The sequence below is a fragment of the Pongo pygmaeus genome, chromosome 16, assembly GCF_028885625.2.
Source record: "Pongo pygmaeus isolate AG05252 chromosome 16, NHGRI_mPonPyg2-v2.0_pri, whole genome shotgun sequence".
NCBI lineage: Eukaryota > Metazoa > Chordata > Mammalia > Primates > Hominidae > Pongo > Pongo pygmaeus.
In genome coordinates, this window is record NC_072389.2 from 79,466,840 (window position 1) to 79,489,505 (window position 22,666).

A 22,666-nucleotide genomic window follows, 5' to 3' on the forward strand; every position below is an offset into this window, starting at 1 on the left:
AGAAGTGTTGGGGCTGGCTGGGTGCCCCTAGAGCTGCTCAGCAACGCACACACACACACACACACACACACACACACACACACACACAAATGCACACACATACACACTGCCCTGCCCAGTGACTACAAGTTTTCAGGAGAGCTGACATTACACATGGGTGGGAGGGATCCCTTGCTTTTTCTGTGAACTGGTCCTTAGAGGTAAGCCATGACCATCCCTCTCACTCTTTAGCCAACTGTTCCTCCCTCTGCTCCCATCCTGGCACTCTTAGTGACCATCACTCCAAAGCCATTATGTCCCCAATGAGTGCTTGGTCTCCTTCCCCTTAGGCGACAGTCTCCCATCCAGGGCAAGCTCTGAGTCTCTTAGCTGCTGTATCTTTGCTGGAAGGTTGCGGGGGAATGCTGAAGAATGAGGGCTTGTCCCCCCAGCAACATCTTCTCTGCGTGGCTAAAGAGCTCGTGTTTGCTGGGCTGGGAGGCACATGGGTAAATTCATATACTACACTTCTCCTTTGCTTTTATGTTCTGAAGGCAGTTTATTTAAATAAGGGTTCCTGCATGAAAGACAGTTCTCCAAGGATGAAACTGTGTTTGCATTTTGCCAGAGAGGCCGAGAACCAGAGTAAAAGACATCTTGCTGAGCTAGTTTTGGCCTTGGGAAGAGAAGAATCAATAGAAACATCAGATGAACATTTTCTAATGCTTCTTTTAGGCTGGTGACTTTAGATGGCCGATTATTTTTGGTTGGGACCTACATACAATGCCAAACATCTATTTCAAAACAAACATTTAAGAACTCATCTTCTAGGCCACTTGCTGCCAAATCTGTTTTTAAAATCACTGGAGCCCCATTATTACACAGTCCTTCCCAGGAGCCCAGTGGATGAAGTTTGGGTGCAGATCCCAGAGCCCTCTCCCCCCACCACCCCTCTCAAGCCCCCCTCCTTGAACCTCACGTCATTTCCTGTGTTATCTGCAAGAAGCCTCTTGTCTACTAGGGTGCATATTTGAAAACCTGTTAGGTCTTAAGGACGAGGTGGATTCAGTCTTGACACCGAATTGATCCAGATTCAGATAAATCCCAGGTGATGGAGTGATGAAAGTAACAATCTTGGAAGAGTGGAGCTTCTCTCAGCTCATCTGCAGTACTCCCAGCCCAGCAGACTGTAGATTAGGATCTTCCCACCATGCTGCTATGCAGGTCCTTAAAAATAACACTGGGCTGTATAATTCATTCATTTATTCCCGCTTCTCTGGCTCACTTAGTTTATCATTTATACAGCCCAGTGTTGTTTTTCTCTAGTAGGGTCCATTCCGGAGACAGGACTATAGGAAGCATTGAAATCCTAGAGCCTAAGTTTGTGTTATGACAGTCTAGTTTATTTCAGCATGCATTTATTGAGCACTGTCTTAGACCATTTGGACTGCTCTAATGATGGCAGTGGCAGCCCATCTGGAGCAGCCACTGCCAGGATGCCAGCTGCTGTGGGGGAGGCGCAGTGAGGGCTGCACGCTCCATGGAGCCAGTGGGAGCCAGAAACAGGCAGAAGCCCCGCCCTCTTCCTAGTTGGAGGGGTGGGAGCCCCACCCTCCCTGGCACAGCTGCAGCCACCCTGCCATGGCTGTGGACCCAGGCATCTCTGCACTCTTGGGGGCCCTGCAAACCCCCATGCCCTCACAGGCTCAGAACTGCCTGCTCCCACTGCCTGGCCTCTCCCCACTCCTGGTGCCCACTCTGATTTCGGAGCAAAGCTGTGGCTGAGCCCAGGTGCTGTCACAACCCGGCCAGGTGTGTGCGCACCTGGGGCAGCACTGACACACCAGCCCCATGCCTTCTTGGCCCCCCTCTGGACTTTGGGCACTGACAAGCATGGAAGAGAGGCTGAGGGGGTGCTAAGGATGGCTCAGCATGGGCCTTCAGGCACCCCCCATCATGAACAGCCTGGGCACCGTGGATGGCAGTTAATGACAGCAGGAGGCAGGCAGATCCTGGGTGGAAAGGGGAAGATCCTGGTGAAACCCCACCTTCAGGCCAGGGACGGTCTGAGGACTAGGGGCCAGGCTGCCAGCTCCATGGACTGGAGTGACAACCTATGGGGCTTTTTCTGGGTCTGCCCATGGCCGCCCATGGACAAATCAGCATGCACTTCCTCCCCTCTGAAGCCCATAAAAACCCCCAGACTCAGCCAGCCTCAGGCAGACTACCGGATGACCTGCCTGTGGAGAGGAGCTACTCACTGCGGGTCTCCTCTGAGCTGTTCTGTTGCTCAATAAAGCAACCCTTTGCCTTGCTCACCCTCCACTTGTCCACATACCTCATTCTTCCTGGATGTGGGACAAGAACTTGAGACCCACTGAATGGCAGGGTTGAAAGAGTTATAACACAAACAGGGCTGAAACCCACCCCTTGCTTGCCATGTTGCAGGTGACAGGAAGGAGAGAAGAGAGAAGGAGAGAAGAGCTATAGCCTTTTGCGGATCCCAGACCTAGGAGCTCCCCAAGACAGGGCTGTGACACCCTCTTTGGGGCTCTGTGGTTCTTGGCGTCTCCAAGCTTCCATGCACCCCTGCATTCCCTTGTGCCAGCCATGGATGCTGTCTGTGGTACTCCTGGTCCAGCTGCAGCCAGCACCCATGCCAGCATCTGGAGCTTCCCCTCCCACCACAGCTGGCATGCTTGGCTGGCTGTGTGCAGTGGCCAGACCCCACACTCACTCGTTCACACACCCCTCAACACTCCATGTCTGGCTCTCCCTTGGCAGATGTGGACTCCAGGCCAATAGTGCAAGCTGAATGCAGCCGGCCAGGCTGAATGGGCAAACAAGCCCAGCAGGCCCGAGAAAAACTCAGGCAAAGGCGTCACTGTGCACACAGGTTTCAAGCTGGAAAGGAACACCTCAAGGATTCCATGACAATAATACAATAGAGTAATGTCAGTGATGATGGTGGTGATGGTGACGGTGATGTCGGAGACATCAGTGATGGTGGTAGTAATGTCAGTGATGGTGGTGAAGCTAATTATATGGCGGTGTTGGTGGCAGAGGTGTGATGTCATTTATGTTGGTGGAGGTGGTAGTGATGGTGACATCAGTGGCAGAGGTGACATAGAATCTGGCAGTGGTAATGATGGCATCACTGGTGGTGGTGACGATAGTGCTGACTTTCATTCTGCCAACAAAAACTGACGGTCTCTAATGATACTCCTTAAGTAGTGCCAGAGGAAAAGATGAGATTCAAGGAAGGGACTGAAGGGGATTGCAGTGAGGAGGGCTCTGATATTGATGATGGCGTTGGTGGTGAGGGCAATCATGGTGGAGATGAAAACAGTGACTAATTCATTCTGAAAAAACTAGTGCCCAGCACACTTCCAATGAGCAAGGCCTAGACATAATATCTTTAAATGAATCACCGTGGCCATGAGCATAGAAATAAAGAAAATGGAAGCAGCCAGGCCCCATCCAAGCTTTCCAAAACTTGGTCCTGAGCCAGATATGAAAGCTTGGATTGGATTGGCTGCATTCCTTCCAAGCTCTCACCCTCACCTCTCTTTCACTCTTCTTCTAAGCCTCTTCCCTGGAGAATTCATTCATTTATTCCTTCTTCTCTGGCTACATTGAATGACCCCCAAGGCCACTTTTTGTTCCTAGAGTTAGGATAATAGCTCTCTACCCACTAACAACTGCACGGAGGCACCGTGGATAAAACTCCAAGTTCTCTGGTCCCCAGGGTCTGTGTTTCCCCCCTCAGAGAGGAAGAAAGAAGGTGGGCTTCTGCACCCACCTTCAGGCTTGCCAGCAGAACCCAGTCCTGGCCTGAAGCCACCAGACCTTTGGTCAGTGGGGAGGAAGGGATACTCCCTCCTTTCAGGAGGAAGAACATAGCTACTAGGAAGGGCCTCCACTGCCCAGGACCCAACCCCAAAGGACAGCTGGTGGGCTGGAGCTTCAGGAGGTCACGAACAAGGGCACGTGACCCCTGCCCTCACAATTATACAGAAGCTGTACTAATTGGGTAATTAACATGTTCCATGCCTTGTGCTAAGCACTCACATGCTTTATCTAACAGAATCAGAATTCTTATTCTGATTTCACCCTCATGACTGAATTCAAATTCAGAAACAGGTGCAGTCATTACCCTCTCATTACCAGCGAGGAACCTGAGGCACTGGGTTACACAGCTAGTGATTTGCAAAGTCCGGATTTGAATGCTGATGGGCGAACCCCAGGGCCCCACCGTTATGCCATGGTATTGGCTCATGGGCAGCTTCCATTTTCACCTCTTTCCCTGCCCACAGCCTCACTTGGCGTCTGCCATCCTCCCGCAGCCCACACTAAGTCTCCTGTCCAGTCCTCTGCAGAGGAGGCCCTCATCTCACAGGCCACCCCACCCTTGGCGGCTGAAGCCCCACCGATGGGCCAAGATGGTCCAGGGCTGGATAACAGGGGGTGGTGTCTGCAGGAGGCTCTGTCCTACTTCCCTCGTCCCTCTCTATGCCTTCGATGACCCCAGTAAGTGTGGGAGGGCCCAGATGCAGCCATGTTTACTGCATCTTGTTTTGAAACAAAGCTCTGAACATTCCTTCTGCATTCCTTCTCCAGGATGGGGAGTGGCCTGGGGATCTGGGGTTGCAGGAAGTCAGTCTGCAGGGGTGAGTGTGGGGACCCAAGATGGGGCTGGCAGGTCCTACATGGAAGCAGCAGCAGCAAAGCCTGGGCAGCTGGGGTGGGCCAAGTGTTGTGAGGAAAGAGCTGCACAGCTCTGGGAGACAGGGTGGAGGAGGGCTGTGCAGGAGTAGCCTCTCTTTCCTATCCCTGCCCCTGCCGACCTTTCTCTGGACCAGCCCCCATGGCAGAGACCCCATGGATGGAACAAGACCAAGGCAGAGAGGAGGGAATTTCCAGTTGGTGCCAAGTGCCATCAGCCACACTGCTCAAGAGGGAAAAGGACTTATTTCTGGGACCTCAAACAAAAGCACTAGCTCCACTGTCCTGCCAGACCCTGGTGCTCGCTGAGCTTGTAGTGGGGAAGAGATTCACAACCAGAAATGAGGGAGGCTGGTGGCAGGCGCAGGAGGGCGGAGTCACAAGCAATAGCGTTTAGTCTGGGCGCACATTAGAATCACCAAGAGAGCTTTTTAAAAATAACCAATTCCCAGGGCCCACCAATTAAACCGGTATATCTGGGGGTGGGGCCAGGGCACTGGTCTTTTTCAAAAGCTCCCAGGTGGTTCTAAAGTGCGGTCAGGAATGAGAACACCTGAGTTCAGAACAGGAGTTTAACGAAGGGGGATTAGTGATCAGCTGGTTTGACCCCTTCCTTCAACTTAGAGGGAGTTCAAGGAAGTCCTCGCAGTGAGTGACCAGAGAGGACAGGAGTGACTGTGCAGGGCACTGTCCAGGAGCAGAGCTTGTCTCCGCAGTCGACTCTCCTGTTACTCTCCTTCCTGGACCACACCAATGGCTGCCCTCCTTCCAGGAGCTCTGGAATAGACCTCCCTACCCTCCCACCTTAGAGGCCTTCAGCTGACTGACTCTAGAATTAAGCATTCCAAGTTCTATTCTCAGCCAGCACATAAAAGAATTTCTTTAGGGAGTTAATAAGAGCCAAAGTCTCAAAGGTCTGACCCTCACCTGCAGTGATATGCAAATGGTACCCGAACACCGGTAGTGCAGCATTCAGAGGCTGGGAGCAAATAGGATGCAAATGTATGCAATCATTATGCAAACAAGGGCAGCCCAGATTAATGGCCTCAATCTTTCAACTAGACAGCAGCTGTCTCTTTAGGTACGGGCATGGCTGACATGGAGGACTGAATTGTCTCCTGTCAGAAGCATCCTGAGGAAGGGTCAACTCTCGAGTCAAGAGGAGGGATTGTTCGGACACCTGGCTTGCCGACGCTCTGCTCTGAGAAATCTGGGCAAGGATGTCTGTCAGCCAGGCAGGGTATTCTTCTCTGCCCGGGCTCCTCACTCAAGTCCCAGGATCAATGCTAGGCACTGAACTTTGTGGGGAAAGTAGTAGTGATAGGGATGATGGAGGTGGCGGGGGTCATGGGAGAGGTAATGGTGGAAGTGACAGAGTTGGAAATAGTTGAGAAGATGGCAGAGGTGGAGGTGAGGGTGATGAAGTTCCTGGTAATGACAGTGACGTGAACAACAGAGATAATGGTGACAACAGAGGTGAAAATGGGCTTGGAGGAGATGAGAGCTGCGGCGGTAGTGAGGGCAAATATAATGGAGATACTTACTGGTAGTGGCGGCAGTGGTGACAGCGATAGTGGAGGTGATACTGGATGTGATTCTGCAGATGAAGTGGAGGTGGCAGAGGTCATGTTAGTGACAGTCATAGTGGAGAGGATGGCAGTGCAGAGGTGAGGGGTGGAAGTCATGGGGAGGAGGAAAATGGTGACGCTGCCATCACAAAGGACAGAAATGATGACAATGGCAGGACGTGCTGGTAATGCTGAAGATCAAGGTGGCGGCTCAAGTGCTAGAGGCCATGGTAGAGTGGTGGGGGCAGTGAAGGTCATTGTAGTGACCAATATGAGATGAGGGTAACAGAGCAGCGGCAGAGAAGATGAAGATGATGGTGGGGGGAGTTGGTGACAATGAGTTCTCAAAACTCCTAACTCAATAGGAAAGGGGGGCTAGAGAACCTGGCAGAACAAAGGGACAAGGAGGGGTGGTAAACTTGAATATGAGATACAAAGTCTGTTGTGTTGGGGAGAGGAGGCGTGAGGCCCCCAACCACAGGCCTAAAGAAGGCTCGGAGGCACCACCCGACTTCTCTGTCCTTGGCAGACTCAGTATGCACTCCAGTTTAACTCAGTAAGTGGGGTGGGCCTGAGGTCTGCCAGTGATCAGTGGGATGGTCTGAGATTGGGGAAATCCCTAGTCCTCAGTTTCCTCCTCTGTGAAATGGAGGACAGCATGAAATCCCAGTGTATGCCCCATGGCTGACTAGCGGTGCATGTGTAGTGGAATGGGGCTGCCATATGTGTGTGGGGTGGGGGTGATGTCAAGATGTCAAGAAATAGCCCGTGATAACCGGGCTGGGGAGATATTGACAAACGCCTTCTCAGGGGAACTCAAAGCAATGGCCTCTTGTCACTTCCATCCCATGGCTTGGATCCTCTGCATTTCTCCATCATCCCCACCTCATCTTGGTCGCCGCACTGAAGGTCACCAGAGCTGTTTCCCTGACTGTCCTCACACCTCTCTTTCCCTCCTAGAAGGCCAGACCCTAAGTGGGCTGCAGTGTGAATTGGTTAGTCCTTGGACTCTGGAATCAGGCCCCAGGTAATAGTTGTGTGACCCTGGACAATATACCTAATCTCTTTGAGCCTCTGTTTTCTCACCTAGAAATCAGAAATAACAATACCTGCCTTACAGGTTGTAATATGGCTATGTCTATGATGCATTTAGCCCAGCAAACTTCGACTCAAAGAAATGGTAGCTGTTGGAAAGCCACAGCAGGAGTCAGGTTCAGAATTAACAGTTATTCTGTAACCCAAGAAGCTGTAGCCACAGGAGAGAGGACCTCTGCAGGATCTGTGGCTTCCCACAGCCACAAGGTGCAGCCTCCACGGTGAGCCATCTCCTCTTTCCTGTGGAGCCTGCACTTGTGTGTGCCAGCCTACAGAGGGCGCTCCTCCTCCTCCACAAGCCCAGGACTCCATGGGGAGGCCCGGCTGCCCCAGGGACCAGGCACCCTGCCCAGGTTGCCAGAGTCCTGGGCAATCTCTGTGCTCTGGGGCAGAGGTGTTGCTGAGAGGGAGGAAGCCTAACTGGCTGGCCCAGAGCTGCTTTGGGTCTGAAAGGGGGACAGAGAACAACTCTGTTGTTCATGGCTCTCAGAGGCCCTACGCCTTGTACTCTGGCTGCAGATTTGCTGGGGAAGGAGCTTGGGACCAGGGGAGCCTCGGGTTTCCCCAGAAGCATTTCCCAGCAGCCCTAGGACCCTGTGAGCAGGTGCAGTGGGACCCATGCTCCGCCTCTACTCCTCCTTTCCTGGCTGGGAATCCTGCCTGCCCCCCAGCACACACACACATTCTCAGTGTGATTCACTGTGAGTGGTCATCATCATGGCCCTCATCATGGCCTGAGGAGAGCAGGGACCTCAGATGAGTCATCTGCCCGGATGGTAATGAGGGCAGTCTGGAGAGGATCTGTCCTTCAGCCTCCTCCCTGGGCTCTCGGTCTCCATCCCCTCACCATGCACAGGCTCACCCAGGGAGCTGCTGCTTCACCAGCAGGGAACCGCTCTGCCTCACCAGGCCGGTGTGGCACAGGGTGCAGCTGTGCAAGCCACGCCCTCTAGCCACAGGGCAGGTCATTAGGCCAGCACTCATCCCCCGCCACGGTCAGGGCTGTGTGGGGCTGGAATCAGAGGCCTCCTCCGTTTCCTCAACCTGATTCCTAAACATTACCTGTTTCACTGTGAAAAACCATCCACGGACCTCTCCTGTGGTTTTCTACGCCCAAGACCAGCAGTGTTCAGTAGAAACAGAATGTGAGTGACCCACAGTGTATTTTAAAATTTTAATAGCCACATTTAAAAAGAAAAAAAAAACAGGTGAAAAAAATGTGTTTATCCCAATATATTCATAATATATTGTTTAAATATGGGCCAGGCATGGTGGCTCATGTCTGTAATCCCAGCACTTTGGGAGGCCGAGGCGGGCGGATCACTTGAGGTCAGGGGTTCAAGACCAGCCTGGCCAACATGGTGAAACCCTGTCTGTACTAAAAACACAAAAATTAGCCGGGCGTGGTGGCGCATGCCTGTAATTCCAGCCAGTCGGGAGGCTGAGGCAGGAGAATTGCTTGAACCCGGGAGGTGGAAGTTGCAGTGAGCCAAGATTGCACCACTGCCCTCCAGCCTGGGTGACAGAGTGAGATTCCATCTAAAAAAAAAATATATATATATATATATACACACACACACACACACACACACACACACACACATATATACACACATATATATAGTTTCAATATGGACCCAATATAAAATAATTAATAAAAATTTTACTTTTGGCACAATGTCTTCAAAATCTGACATATATTTTACACCTTTAACACATTGTAATTGGGAACAGCAGCATTTCAAATGCTCAGAAGCACGTGTGGCTAGCAGCTCCCATATTAGACTTCACCAGCAATTGTTAGCTCCTGGTACCATCTTTACAGGCAGGTGAGTCGCCTAGGAGCCTGAAGCAGCCGTGGCCGAGGGGTCTGATGAGCTTCAATTTCTCTACCTGACAGCCCAGCCCTTGAGAAACTCCTGGGAAGCGGGTGAGCCTTGCTCCATGGCCCCTGGCTCACAGCTGGATGCGCCCTCAATTCCTGACCTGAGGGCTCCCGCTCACAGGAAGCTGCCATCTGGTGCAGTCCCTCTAGAGGACAGAGGAAGGTTCAGGAGGCGCCCTCCTCAAATCCAGTCCTCCGAGTCATTCAAGGCCCCAGGCTGCACTCCCAGAGCTCCTTGCCCTGGGCCATGCTCCCACCTGATGCCAGGGCTGTGCTTCGGCTCTGCATGAGGGGAACCTGAAAGGAAAGGGGAACCTGAAAGGAAAGGGGAACCTGAAAGGAAAGGGGAACCTGAAAGGAAAGGGGAACCTGAAAGGAAAGGGGAACCTGAAAGGAAAGTTAATATTTAGATAGTGGAAAGGAGAGAGTAAGGAAGGAGATCCAGGAAGGCAACAGTCTGGCCAAGGGTCTGGAGGTGGGAGGTGGCGGGACAGGAGATGACAGGGAGCCCGGAGGGAATCAGGGGAGAGAAGAGAAGAGGAACAGCCGTCGCCCTTGGAGAGGGGTGTGTGTATGAACGCTAAATGCCGAGCCTGGACAGAATGGAGCCATGGAAGTCTCTGAGCCAGGGAAGGAATTCAGTGAGATCAGGATTTGAGGCACATTAGTCTGGGGGCTGTACAGAAAGGACTGGGAACGGAAAGATGAATGGGAAAGTAAGTGGGGTAATTAAAAACATAGACAGGAACGCAGAGCACTTGGACCTTCTGTGGTTGGCCCCAGGGAGCTCAGCCTGGGATGCGGGCCTCTGTGCCAGAAGTCTGCACGGGGACTGGGCCAAGGGCTTTGAGGTAAGCAGCCCAGGAGTCCTGGGGCCCCGCCCCCTCTGCCTGTCTCCAGGAGAACCTGGACAGCTCCCACAGAGGGACTTGCAGAATCAGTGGTTTCTGGGGATGTGACTATGAGTTGGGTGTGGGTTTGCTTCTCCCTCCTACACATCCATCACCACCCGTTCTCTGCCCTGAATGCCAGGGTCTGAGGGCTGAGCTCCAGCCCTGGGCTCCTGCAAAGCCAACATATAATTCCGGGCCACTGAGAACCCAGGCAAGACTTTTGTGAGAATTAAATAAGACAGGCCCCTCTGCGCAGACACAGCCTCTTGGCAGATGGTGCCTTTGTGCTAAGCAAAAAGTGCCCGGCGTGGGCTAGGTTTCAATCCCCACCACACCCTTGGCTGATGCCTGGCACACGAACCATGTAACCATGCACGGCAGTCCTGCATAATTCCCAGTGCTGGGGGAAATGGTATGAAAGGGGTGAGTCATACTTGAAAACCACAAGGCACCAGAGAAGAGACCTTCAGATGAGACCCCCTACCTGTCCTGCTTTCTCCTTCTCCCCTGGACCAGGGGCCCAGAGCTACTGGGGGACTGGGCGAAGGGAGGTACAGCAAGAGCAAACTCGCTGGATCCAGGGAGTCATAGCAGCAGAGTCTCAGGCCCAGGTGCAAAGCCTGCATACATCTCTCTCCTGAAGCCAAGTGAGAACAGTCCTAGGAGAGAGGCAGGACAGAGACTAGAGTCTTGTTTTTTAAAAAAACTGAGGCCAAAAGAAGTTCAGTCTTCTATTCAAGATGACGCAGCTAATGAGTAAGGGTGGACAATGAGGCAAAGTCACAGGGCAGCGAAGAGGTATCAGGCGGACCTAGGAAGAATCCCAGCTCTGACTCTGAGCATTCACTGAAGTTCTTCAAGTATCAGTCTGCTCATCTGTAAAATGGGGCTAATAGCTATGGTTATTCCTAGGATTAAAGACAGCAGTGTATGTAAAACACTTAATGACAGTTATAGAAACTGGGACTCAAAGCCCAATTTCTTGCCCAGGGAGAGATGTGGATGCATTGCAGAACTCCTCAATAGATCAGGAAGTCCAGGATGTTAGAAAGTTGTCAAACTACCAGGCCCATAGAGCAAAGGAACAAGATTCAGAGAGATGCACCTTCCACAGCTCTGGGGATGCATAGCTGTGCCCCTGGGGCCTGCTTCAGGACCAAGGTGAGCATGGCCGAGGGCTCAAAGTTGAGTCCCTCTCCATGAACTGCTCTTGGCCAAAAGGAGCTGCCCCATTTAAGGCCACATCCTCTGCACAGGGAAGCCTCATCCAATGATTGTGTGAGTCCCTGGGCCAGGCTCTCTTGCCTCAATCTGGGGTAACTCCGCAGGCCACCACAGCCCTGGAGCTTCCCAGGGAATCACCTGCAACTGCCCACCTCTGCTCTTCTCTCCTCACAGGTGAGGGGCACGCCCCCAAGAGCACTCCTCAAGCAAATTCCCGTGTGCACATCATCAGAGAGTCTGCTTCCCGGGTGTATTGTTTCCGTAGCTGCTGTAACAAATTACCACAAACTTGTTGGCTTAACATAAACATAATGCACATTCATTCTCTTGCAGTTCTGGAGCCCAGGAGTCTGAAGTCAGTTTCACTGGGTTTCAGTCATGGTGTCCTCAGGGCTGGTTCCTTCTGGAGACTCTAGGGGAGGATCTGTTTCCTCACCTTTTCTAGCCTCTGGGTGCTGCCTGCATTCCTGGGCTAGTGGCCGCTTTCTCATGTTACTCCAACCTTGCTTCCATTGTCACATCTCCTACTTCCTCCTCTGACCTTCACCCAAATAATCCAGGATAATCTTCCCATCTCAAGATCCCTTTTTTTTTTTTTTGAGGTGGGTCTCACTCTGTCACCCAGTCTGGAGTATAGAGGCACCATCATGGCTCACTGCAGCCTTGACCTCCCAAGCTCAAGCAATTCTCCCACCTCAGCCTCCTGAGTAGCCGGGACCACAGGCACACACCACCTCACCCAGCTAATTGTTTTTATTTTTTTGTAGAGATGGGACCTCACTTTGTTGCACAGGCTGGTCTCGAACTCCTGGCTTCACGCAATCCTCCTGCCTTGGCCTCCCAAAGTTCCGGAAATTACAGACATGAGCCACCGTGCCTGGCCAAGATCCCTAACTTAATTACATCTGCAAAGTCCCTTTTGCCATTCACAGGTTCTGGAAATTAGGATGTGGATATTTTGGGGGACTATTATTTAGCCTACCACACCGAAGAACCTAACCAAAGAAAGCAGCTGCCTGCCTGCTGTGGCCCTCCTCATTGCCTACCAAGTATCCTCTTGTTGACACCTCCCCAGCAAGGGCAGTCTGACTCCATCACAGGATGGTAGGAGGGGTCTGGCTATGGAAGGCCTGTCTCTGGAGTCAGTGAGCCCCATCGGCCTGAGGGTGTGTGATACCCAGCTATCAGGAAGGCTTAAGCAAGCTGGAAGCCTTTGAAATCCAGAAATACCTGTCCCCCCTTTTCTCTGCCTCTCAGCCTATGTCACATTTCAAGACTTGGCTGCTGCAAGAAACCTTCCCCAGAGCAGACAGAACAGCTGCCTCTTCTCCAGCCTCCACCATGCTCAATGGTGGCACCACTGGTGCCCACCCCACAGTCCACTGCATGCATCTGTCATTGCATGCCTGCCTCTCCCATCGACTATGCAGTAGGTCTTTCTCATTTTCCCACCCGCTCGATGCTTAGCATGGGGTCTGCTCCCCTGGAGAGCAGGGACCTTGTCTGCTTCCAATCAATCAAATAAATGCTTGCAGAACTGGGTCATGCCGAGCCAATCCACAATTCCCAAGGAGGAAGACAGAAGTGTGAGGTGTCAGCTGAGTGCCCTGGCTGCTCAGTCTGAATCAGTGCAGGCTGGGATGCCCTGGGGAGGCCTCCCTCTACATTTCCATCAATTCGGGTCTGGCAGCTGGTGGGGTGACATGCTGCTGCTCCTGCAGGTCTGCCTGCTTGTCTCCCTGGCTCAGAGCAACTCCATAACCAGACCCAAGCTCGCCTGTTCACCAGTCCCAGCGACCATGCAACAGTTTTCCCATTGTCCATACTTTTCAGAGTAGTCCATAGTCTCTGTGTGTCCTTCTCTCTCATTCTCCCTGTAACTCACTCCCCTTTATCCCACCGAAACTGCCCTCCCCAAAATCACAACCACCTCTGTGTTGCCCAGTCCACAGGACACCACTCAGTCCTTACCGTAACAGGCTGCTGCCGCCTCCTGTCCTGACACCCATGCCTCCGGCTTCTGCATCTCTTCATGAGAGAACTATCTGGCCTTGGACCAAACCTGGCCCACATGGAATACCAGGGGGATTCACCCCCAGGAGCAGCCCTTGAAGGAAGGGAGGGGAGCTGGTGGATACACACCCCAGATTCCCCACCCCTCGATGGGACAAGTCTGAGACCTGTTCTGTACACTCAGAAGGTCCACAGGGGGCTGAATCTCAGTGTTCCACAGCAGTAGCTGCTGGGTAACTCTTATCTACCTTTTTCTCTTCCCTGTCTCACTTCCCTACTCCCTCACATGCTGCCTGGGATCATCTTCCAAACAAACAACTACACCCAAATCCTTGTCAAAAGGCCTGTTTAGTGGGGGCAGGGAACCAACCTAAGGCAACATATTCAATCATGTTACTCTCCTCAATGCCAATAAGAAAAGACCAGGCCCCTTCACTCAGTATTCAAGACCTCAGTGATCCTGCCCTCGGTCTGCCTCTTTGATACCATCTCTTACCTTTTCCAGCCTCAAATGTGTACTCTGGGCTGGGCATGGTGGCTCTTGCCTGTAATCCCAGCACTTTGGGAGGCCGAGGGGCTTGAGGTGAGGACTTCGAGACTGGCCTGGCCAACATGGTGAAACCCCTTCTCTACTAAAAATAAAATAAGTTAGCTGGGTGTAGTGGTGTATGCCTGTAGTCCTAGCTACTCAGGAGGCTGAAGCAGGAGAATCACTTGAACCTGGGAGGCGGAGGTTGCAGTGAGCTGAGATCGCACCACTGCACTCCAGCCTGGGCAACAGAGCGAGACTCCATCTCAAAAAAAAAAAAAAAAAGTGTACTCTGGCAACACAAAATTTCTCATCTGCTTTGTGACTTAGCCCAGTCACTTCATCTAGGAAGTCTTCCTTCTAAGTCTAGAGGTCAGTGAGTCCTTGGGCTTCCTGCCCCATCCTAAGGTGAGCACTTCTATGAGTCAGCCACAAGGAAGAACCAGGTTGGAGTGGGCTGTTGGCCCAAAGTCGAGCTCTATAAGGCTACAGTGGGCTGCTCTGTAGCCAGCCATGTGAGCACTCTCCCCAGCCCCCGCAGGCATGCAGGAAGCCCCTTCTCCTTGCCTAGTGATGTGCTGAAGTCAGCTTGCACTGGCTCAAAAGAATGAAATTTGTGCATCTCTTCCAATTCTGCATTCAGTGGGTTGTCTGAAATCGGCCATGGCAAGAGTATTTACACCACAGAAATTGGCAAATGCTACAAATCAGGGGTTTCATTTTCTTCAAAGAGTGACCGTGGCCTCCCCTCCCACCATGCGCCATAATCCTGAGTATGTCTGTGGGTTCACAGTACAGGTCCCAGCTCTGAGGCAGGGCAGAATCAGCTTGGGGGAAGGGATGTTGACTGGCAGCATGGTGCCAAGATAGATGTGGAGCCAGGGCTCAGAATGCAGCTGGGTGAAGTGGAAACCGAAGGAGGGAGGAGAGGAGCTCATGGGACTGGGGGACAAAGGCCAGGGATGTGTGTGTGTAGAAAAGAGAGAGACGCCAAAAGAAATGGAGACAGACAGCAAGGAAGAGACATGGAGAGAAGAGAAAGAGAGACATGGAGACACAGACAAAACAAAACACACAGATGGAGGGAGGAAGACAGAGTGAGACAGCAAATAGAGACAAAGGCAGAAACAGAGAGCGAGAGACAGCTTGAGACTGGGAAGAAATGACAGAGTGGAGGAAGCCAAGGGCAGAAATAGAAGAATTTAGTGACAAAAACACAAACTGGAGAGTGACAAACAAAGACCGTAGCGGCAGAGGGGGCCCAGGAGGGTGCAGCCCAGGCCTAGCTGGGGCCCATGGTGCATGAGGCAGCTTGCAATAGAGGCTCAGGGCCCACTTAGGACAAGGCCTCCCATGCCCTCTAGCCCCAGCCATCATGTGAATACCTCCTTAGGTGTCCATCAACTACTTGAAGATGTGAATGTTTGATTGCTTCTCCAATTTAGGCATTAAATCCCTCAGTAATTCAATAATGCATTGTCCAATTAATCACATGACATGCAACTTTAAATTAGGAAAAAATATTTAGACAATTCAATTGCTAAGTGATCTGATTGTTTCTGAAATTCCCTCATAACGCTCCCTTGAGTTATTCTCCCTTCTTAAATCAACCTGAGAAAGGGATGTGCAGACTTAGCAGTCTGTTTCATGGTTCTACCTGGCTGAATTCAGTACAACCTTTAGATTAGAGTCCCCGGATTCAGGCACTTTACCTTGTCCACTGGTGTGCTGAAGTCAGCTTGCTGGAAAAAAAAGAAATTTTCACACCTTTTCTTAATTCTGCATTCAGTGACATCATGTTGATAGCTTGAAATTGGCTGTGGTGGGAGTATTTACACCATGGAAACTGGCAACTGCTACAAACCAGGGCATTTTTTTTCTTTAAAGAGCCACCACTGCCTTTATCCACCTCCCATTCTCCCACCAATGTGGGGCCCCAGGTGGGATAAAACCCTGAGCAGATTTGTGGGTTTACAGCATTTGCTCCAGGGCCCAGCTGGGAGCCTCCCTAAAGGGGCAGAGCAGAATCAGTTGGCTTGGAGGTTCGGGAGAGTCAACTGAGCAGCATAGGACCAAGCTGGGAATTCCAGGGCCCTTCCCTGGCCTCTGTCCCAGGGATCACTGTGCCTCCCCATCAAGACAGCACAGTCTGGAACAAAGAGCTCCTGCCTGAACATTGGGAGAACTCAGGTATCACTCGGTGTCGGTCAAGGAAACCCAGGCTCTCAGCAAGGGACTGGCTCCTGGTCATCAGCAGGGTGGATGGGATGGGTATGTCTGCTGGGCTTCAGTTTCATGTCCCGTTTTTCTAAGCTGTTCACACTCAGAGTCCCAGAAAGTTTGTTGTGCTACTTCTAAATAGAGAAAAGTTTTGTCTCCATAAATTTATACTCTCCACTGCCTTCTCAGGAAGCTGAGTCCTGGTCACAGGTGACCCTTTGTGCTGCCATCTTGAAGGAGCTGGGTAGGCAAATTAGGGACACGAGGGGCTAGGGAAGTGGGAGACCTATGTGGGAGGAAGTCAGGGAGAGGCTGGAGAGAACTATGGAAGAAGGATTTCATGCGTCTCCGTGGGGTATGAGACCATCTTCTGAATCTTCCCAACCAAATTGTCAGTATACTCAACTTTGCTCCCTGATGTCTTTGAGTGAGTGGAATCTGGAGGGGAGAGGGTGGTGGCAGGTTGGAAAGAAGGATGAGGGACCAGCCCCACTGGTTACATGTGGAGAGGACAAGGTACACGGAGGAGGAAGGCAGGCCTGGCAGAGCTCAGATATCTGTGGCAGGAGGAGGCAGGTTCTTGCCTCTCTCTTCCTCTGGGAAGCAGCTTGTTTGGGAAATCCAAGCCCAAGTCCATCCAGGGCAAGTGCCTTGATTTTCCCTTGTGAGGAAGAAAAGGGCTTTCCTGACCTAGAAGGAGGAGAAGACTGAGGTCAAGTCAATCAAAGGGACAAAGCTAACCCTTATGCCATCAAGAATGTATGTGCAGTGCTGAGTACTATTCTTTGGATCTGAGCTGTGCCGGGTGTTGGTTTAGAGAGCTCCGGAACCCCCAAGTGTAGAACGACTCATTCACCAACGTCATGTGTGTAGAGAAGAGATCTGAAAGCCTGGAAGATTCTCCTCTTCAGGCTCTTATTCTCTGTCCCACCAGCCTAGTAATATGGGCAGGTCTTAACTTTATAAAGAGGCCCCGCCAACCACAATTCCATGCAAAGCTTGCTGCAGAGACCCAACTCTGAGGGCAAGGACCCCAGGCCAGACAGCAGACAACTGGGCATCTCTCTTTCTCTCTCTTTTCCTCCTCCTCCTGCTCCTCCTCTTCCTCTTCTTCTTCTTCCTCCTGATCCTCCTCCTCCTCTTTCTTTCCCCCAGTCTGAGCCCTCACTCCCCACCAGCTAACTAGCCCAGAGCAAGCAGCTAAATATAGTTCCTTATTCTTTGACGCATAGAAATCAGCCACAAACTGTCTGTCAACATGAATTTCTCAGCTCAGTCGTTCTAGCCATGAGCAGCTGCTGCTCCTGATACTTCACCAGGCTGCTCTCAAGTTCATCTTTGGTGGGGTCTGCATGGCAGGAAAACACAAATTTGAGAGGGCAGCTTTAGAAAGTGTAAAGCGGGCATAGACTTTGAAATTGGAGGGACAGGAACCAAATCATAGCTTGACCACTTCCTAGCTGTGTGATCCTCTGCTGGCTCAATTATTGAGCTCTTACTTAGATTCTGGGAGATGCTCTAAGATCTTTCCAATAAATCCTCATTTTTGCTCAGGCTAACGTGAGTTGGGCTTCTGTCACTTGCAAGCTGAAGAACAAGAACTTGCTTCTCAACCCCTTGGGTCCTCTGCTGATGGCCTCTTCCATCCATCCTCACTCACATGTTCCATTCCCACATTTTGCAATCTCTTACCCCTAAAAAGTTCCAAAGCTGTTTTCTTTCTCTTCTACTTTTAAGATTTTTTTCAAGTGTAACACACTTACTGTATAGTCTCAATTTGTTGGGGTATAGATGTGAAATTGTTTTCTAACTTCCCTGAGCCTCACTGTCTTCATCTGTACAATGGGACTACTATTGCCTGGCTCACAGGACTGCTAGTACGGTCAACCAGGAACCTAGATGGAAAGCTTCTAGCCCAGGCCTGGCACAGTGGGAGGGCTGGGTAGCTGTCCATTCCTCTCCCTGTGTGGAAAGTTATTCTTTACCTATCACACAGTAGAACAGAGACTAGAATTATAATGCCTGCCCCCAGAAAGTGGCTTATTGAGATGTACAAAATATTCTACATTAATTTTTATTTCATTCTCACATTTATTGAGATGAACAAAATCAGTGTTATAGATTGTTATAGACACAGTATCTGTTCCTGTGCCCTGACCCTGACTGTGGGGCTGTCAAATGTGCATCGTGGGGAACCAGATACACCAGACACACCACACACACACACACATACACACACACAGGAACACATGAAGTCAAGCAAATTCAGAGACAATTTGATGAGTGTAACACACACACAGGAGGTTATATGCACATTTGTGAGTGCACTGCAGGCCCATGGCCGGATGAAGCATGGGAAATGGGGGAATCCACAGGGCACGTAGCCCGCCTGTCCTGGCTCTCAGCGCTCTCCTTCTGGGCCAGGCCTGGGCCATGGGTGTGTTGAGAGGCTTTGGTGCCCTCTGCTGACTACAGTCCTGCCTGCAGCCCTCTCCAACCTAGCCAGAGCCGGTGCAGCAGGCCCAGGGAAGCCAGGAGTCTAGGAAGGGGGAAAACCAGAAGGGAAGAGACTGAAAGGAGGTAAAGAACGGAGGGAGAAGAGAACCAGGGCCTATACTGTCCCCAAAGCCACCAGGATGGAGGACCCAGCTATGCAGCCACTCACTGACCACAGCAGCTGCTTACAGACAGGAGCATCACCACCCAGGTGCTCATGAGGACCCTCTAGAGACGCTGTGGCAGCACAGCTGGTGGTGTGAAGGGCACAGGCCCCAGAAAGTTCCTCAGGCTCTGGCTGTGATGCCTTGTAAGTCCATGTGGCAGAACCATCCACCAGACCAGTGAACTTTTCCACCTCCTCTGGGAATGCCCAGGGCCAGACCTTCAATCCTGCAGGCTAGGGAGCTTGATGATGGAAAACAGGGAATTGGGAACCAGACTGACCTAGGCAGAGTGCCTGCACTGCCCCTCACTAGCTGTGTGATCTTGGGCTCCTAATCTCTCCCTGTCTCTGCATCCTCATCTGCAAAGTGAGGGGAGTAAGACAGCTGCAGTCAGGATGAAATAAAAATCCATGTAGAGGCCGGGCGCAGTGGCTCACACCTGTAATCCCAACACTTTGGGAGGCCGAGGCAGGCAGATCACTTGAGGTCAGGAGTTCGAGACTAGCCTGGCCAACACAGTGAAACCCTGTCTCTACTAAAAATACAAAACTTAGCTGGGTGTGGTGGCACGTGCCTGTAGTCCCAGCTACTCCAGAGGCTGAGGCAGGAGAATTGCTTGAACCCGGAGGTGAGGTTGCAGTGAGCCGAGATCATACCACTGCACTCCAGCCTGGGTGACACAGAAAGACTCCGTCTCAAAAAAAAAATCCATGTATAGTGCAGCCCAGGGCCTGACGCAAAGTGCATAATAAATGCTAGCTACTAGCATTACTGTTGTGGTTGTTGTTGCCCTTGCCACAGGCTTCACAAGAGATGAAGGACATAGTTTCATCAGGGCCTCTGCAGCTGACATGACTCCTGGGAAGTGGAGGGAAGGTGGGATCATCAGAATCTCATGTTTGCATAAGGCCATGATGTCAGGCTGTTAGATTCCTGTTGGGAACACCTATCCCAATTGTCTGACCTTCTTTCTTCTAGGGTGGCACAGCCCTGTTCCTCTGCAGGACTCATCACAGCCAGGGAGGCCCCTCTTCTGTGTTTTCAGACTCAGGGACACCGAGACTCACTTCTTTCTCATGACATAACCTCCAAGTTATAACACTCAGAAGCTGTCAGTGGTCATATTTTCTGTCTTAGACAAAACCAGTCTTCCGGGAAAACAAATGAGGCTGACCTGCAGCAAGAAGCAAAAACAAGAACCTGGTGGGGCTGCTGTGGCTTGCAAATCCCTGGTCCCAGATATCTCTAAGGCCCACCCACATCCCCGCCCCTCTGCTGGCTCAATTATTGGGCTCTTTCTTAGATTCTGTGAGATGCTCCAAGATCCTCCAATAAATCCTCATTTTTGCTCAGGCTAGTGTGAGTTGGGCTTCTGTCACTTGCAAGCCAGAGAACAAGGACTAGCTTCTCGACCCCCTGGGTCCTCTGCTGAAAGTCTCTTCCATCTATCCTCACTACCCACATGTTCCCATCCCACATTTTTGCAATCCTCTACCCCTAAAAAGTTCCAAAGCTGTTTTCTTTCTCATTTATTTTTAAGAAGGACTTTTTTTTCAAATGTAGCACATTTTTTGTAGGGCCTCAATTTGTCAGGATGTAGACGTGAAATTGTTAATAATCTCCCCCCCAACACACACACACAGTCAACTGTGCTCTATTGAAATCCCTTTCCTGCTGGGTGGTAGGGATCTTAATGACATCGTGGCTGCGTCCCACAACTCTGCTGTCACTTTCATCTACTAGAACTGTCTTATTTCGGTAATCAAGACTTCCGGTTTGTCTCTCCTGCCATTCCCACTTCTGCCCAGATGAGAACGGTGACTGGCCCTCCCACCCCAACAAGGCCACAATGGAGGGGAGCATCCGGCTCCAGATCCGCCTCCCTATCACTTTTCTAGTCTCTCAGTGACTGGGGGGCCAGGAGAGGGACTTGGAAGCAACTCTCACATGTCCTCTCCTACGTGGATTGTCACTGCTTCTCTGGCTACTCCACTCCCTCCTCTCTGCCCTGGTGACTGTCTCGTGGACAGCCTGTGCATTCTCTCAAGCCCTAGAGAGACGCCCTCATGGGTGGGACACCAGCTTGTCCACTTGAGCCCAGCCACCTCACACAGCTCTCTCTCTCCACCCCACCATCTGTCTCGTATTGCCCTCTTCCCCAACTCAGGCAGCTCAGAGGTATACAAGGGGGTTCACAGACTAAGCAGATGCCCCCCGTGGGATGGTATGCTTGTCTCTTCTTATAAGAAATTATCCTATGTTATCAGGGAGGAAAGGCACCCACCCCACTCATCATCTCCCGTGAAGAGGGGAGCAAGCAGCCTCTACCACAAACACTGCCCTCCCCACATGGCAACCGACCGTTCCATCCCCTGCTCCTCTTCCAGTCACTGTGGGAGGTGGTGGTGGTTGATAAGAGAAGAGCCATCAGCCCTGCGGGAGGGAGACGGTACTAGCTGCTGACCACCCACTGACAACTCTCTGAATGCAGAAGGCAGGGTCCCCAGTGCCTTTTGTACTCAGCTTTGGGTGTTAGCTGCAATTCCAGAACAGGAGGAAGAGTCCCACACAATATCCTGTTATGCTGGTGCAGAACTCTCCTCCCTCCCAGATCCCAGCTGAATTGATCAAAAGACTAGGAAAGAAGAGAACGCCTGTTGGCCTGGACTGAAAGCCAGAGAAGGTACATTCTCGTGCCAGGAAAGCTGGGGATTGCTGTAAAGTGTGCAAGATACAGATTCAAGGAAGACCTCAAGGGCTGATTCACAACTCCAATGCTTGAGAAAGCAAAACTATACTATGAGAAGTAGATGAGGTCCTGGCAGAATGTACTGACCCTAAATTAGGGCAGATGGTGGGACACGGGGCTTGCAGGGCATCTTTGGAAAGCCCTTTCCATACTATCAACTGCCTTGGGAAGGAGCTGACTGGGAGGTGGGCTGGGGTGGGGGTATGTGGTTGCCATGTCAAGTAGGTAACTGAGCTGGGTGGGGTGGGAGGAGTTCCTCCCTCAATCAGTTCTCTCTAATACCATGTTCCTCCTTTCCTGTTTGTGTGGGCAGAAGTCTTATCATAACTATGTTGAATACCTACAGGAACAGCCAGGAAACCCTGGACACTGGGCAAATAGAGCTAGCCCTTGGTGCAAAGGAGGCAAGGTTCCCTGCTGGGCCTGGCCCCAGCCAACTCCCACACAGCTGTCCCAGCTAGATCCCTGAGCTGGTAGTGGCCCTTGGATGCTCTACCTGGAGTGGGGAAAGAACGGGACACTTGCACACAAACACACACACAAACCTGCAGCCAGCTCAACTACTGGCTGGTGCCTCTGGTGACAAGTGAGGAGACATGTCACAGACGGTTTGTGTTCATAGCCAACTGGTGATGTGAAATTGCATTAATCAGTCCTAAAATACGACAGGACAATTGGAGCAACATCCAGGAGAAGAGTGACCTAAAGAGAATCCATTTCCTTCTCCTTGTTTGGGGGGAAATAATAAGATTTTATAAAACACTCACTTTTAGCTCGGTGTGGTGGTGCCTGCCTATAAGTCCAGCTGCTTGGGAGGCTGAGGCCAGAGGATCACTTGGGGTCAAGAGTCCGAGGCCAGCCCAGGCAATATAGTGGGACCCAGTCTCTAAATAAATAAATTAAAAAAAATAAAATTTAAAAAAGTTTAAAACACTCATCTTTACAGTAGGAGTACAGAGAAAAGCAAACACACACCCCCACACACAAACCCACATGCACACACATATACTTGGAAATACACAGAGCTTTTGAAAACACTCTGCATGAGGCAAGGAAGAGAATGTGGCCCTAAAAGGGCAGAGAAAAGTAATTCCTTTGAAAAGATTTATCACATAAACATAAA

General features: G+C 51.3%; 2 long non-coding RNA genes across 2 annotated transcripts; both read right to left on the reverse strand.

Annotated features, from left to right (window-relative positions):
- Positions 1–522: 522 nt before the first annotated feature.
- Positions 523–8,550, reverse strand: LOC129014176 (uncharacterized). The gene is made up of 3 exons (XR_008494157.1): positions 6,249–8,550; positions 959–1,206; positions 523–753 (listed from the first exon to the last, which is right to left on the reverse strand). It is a non-coding gene; the product is annotated as an uncharacterized LOC129014176 (long non-coding RNA).
- A 9,903-nt stretch (positions 8,551–18,453) lies between these two features.
- On the reverse strand, positions 18,454–22,429 carry LOC134738302 (uncharacterized). The gene is made up of 2 exons (XR_010123979.1): positions 22,311–22,429; positions 18,454–19,968 (listed from the first exon to the last, which is right to left on the reverse strand). It is a non-coding gene; the product is annotated as an uncharacterized LOC134738302 (long non-coding RNA).
- Between the last annotated feature and the right edge of the window lie 237 nt (positions 22,430–22,666).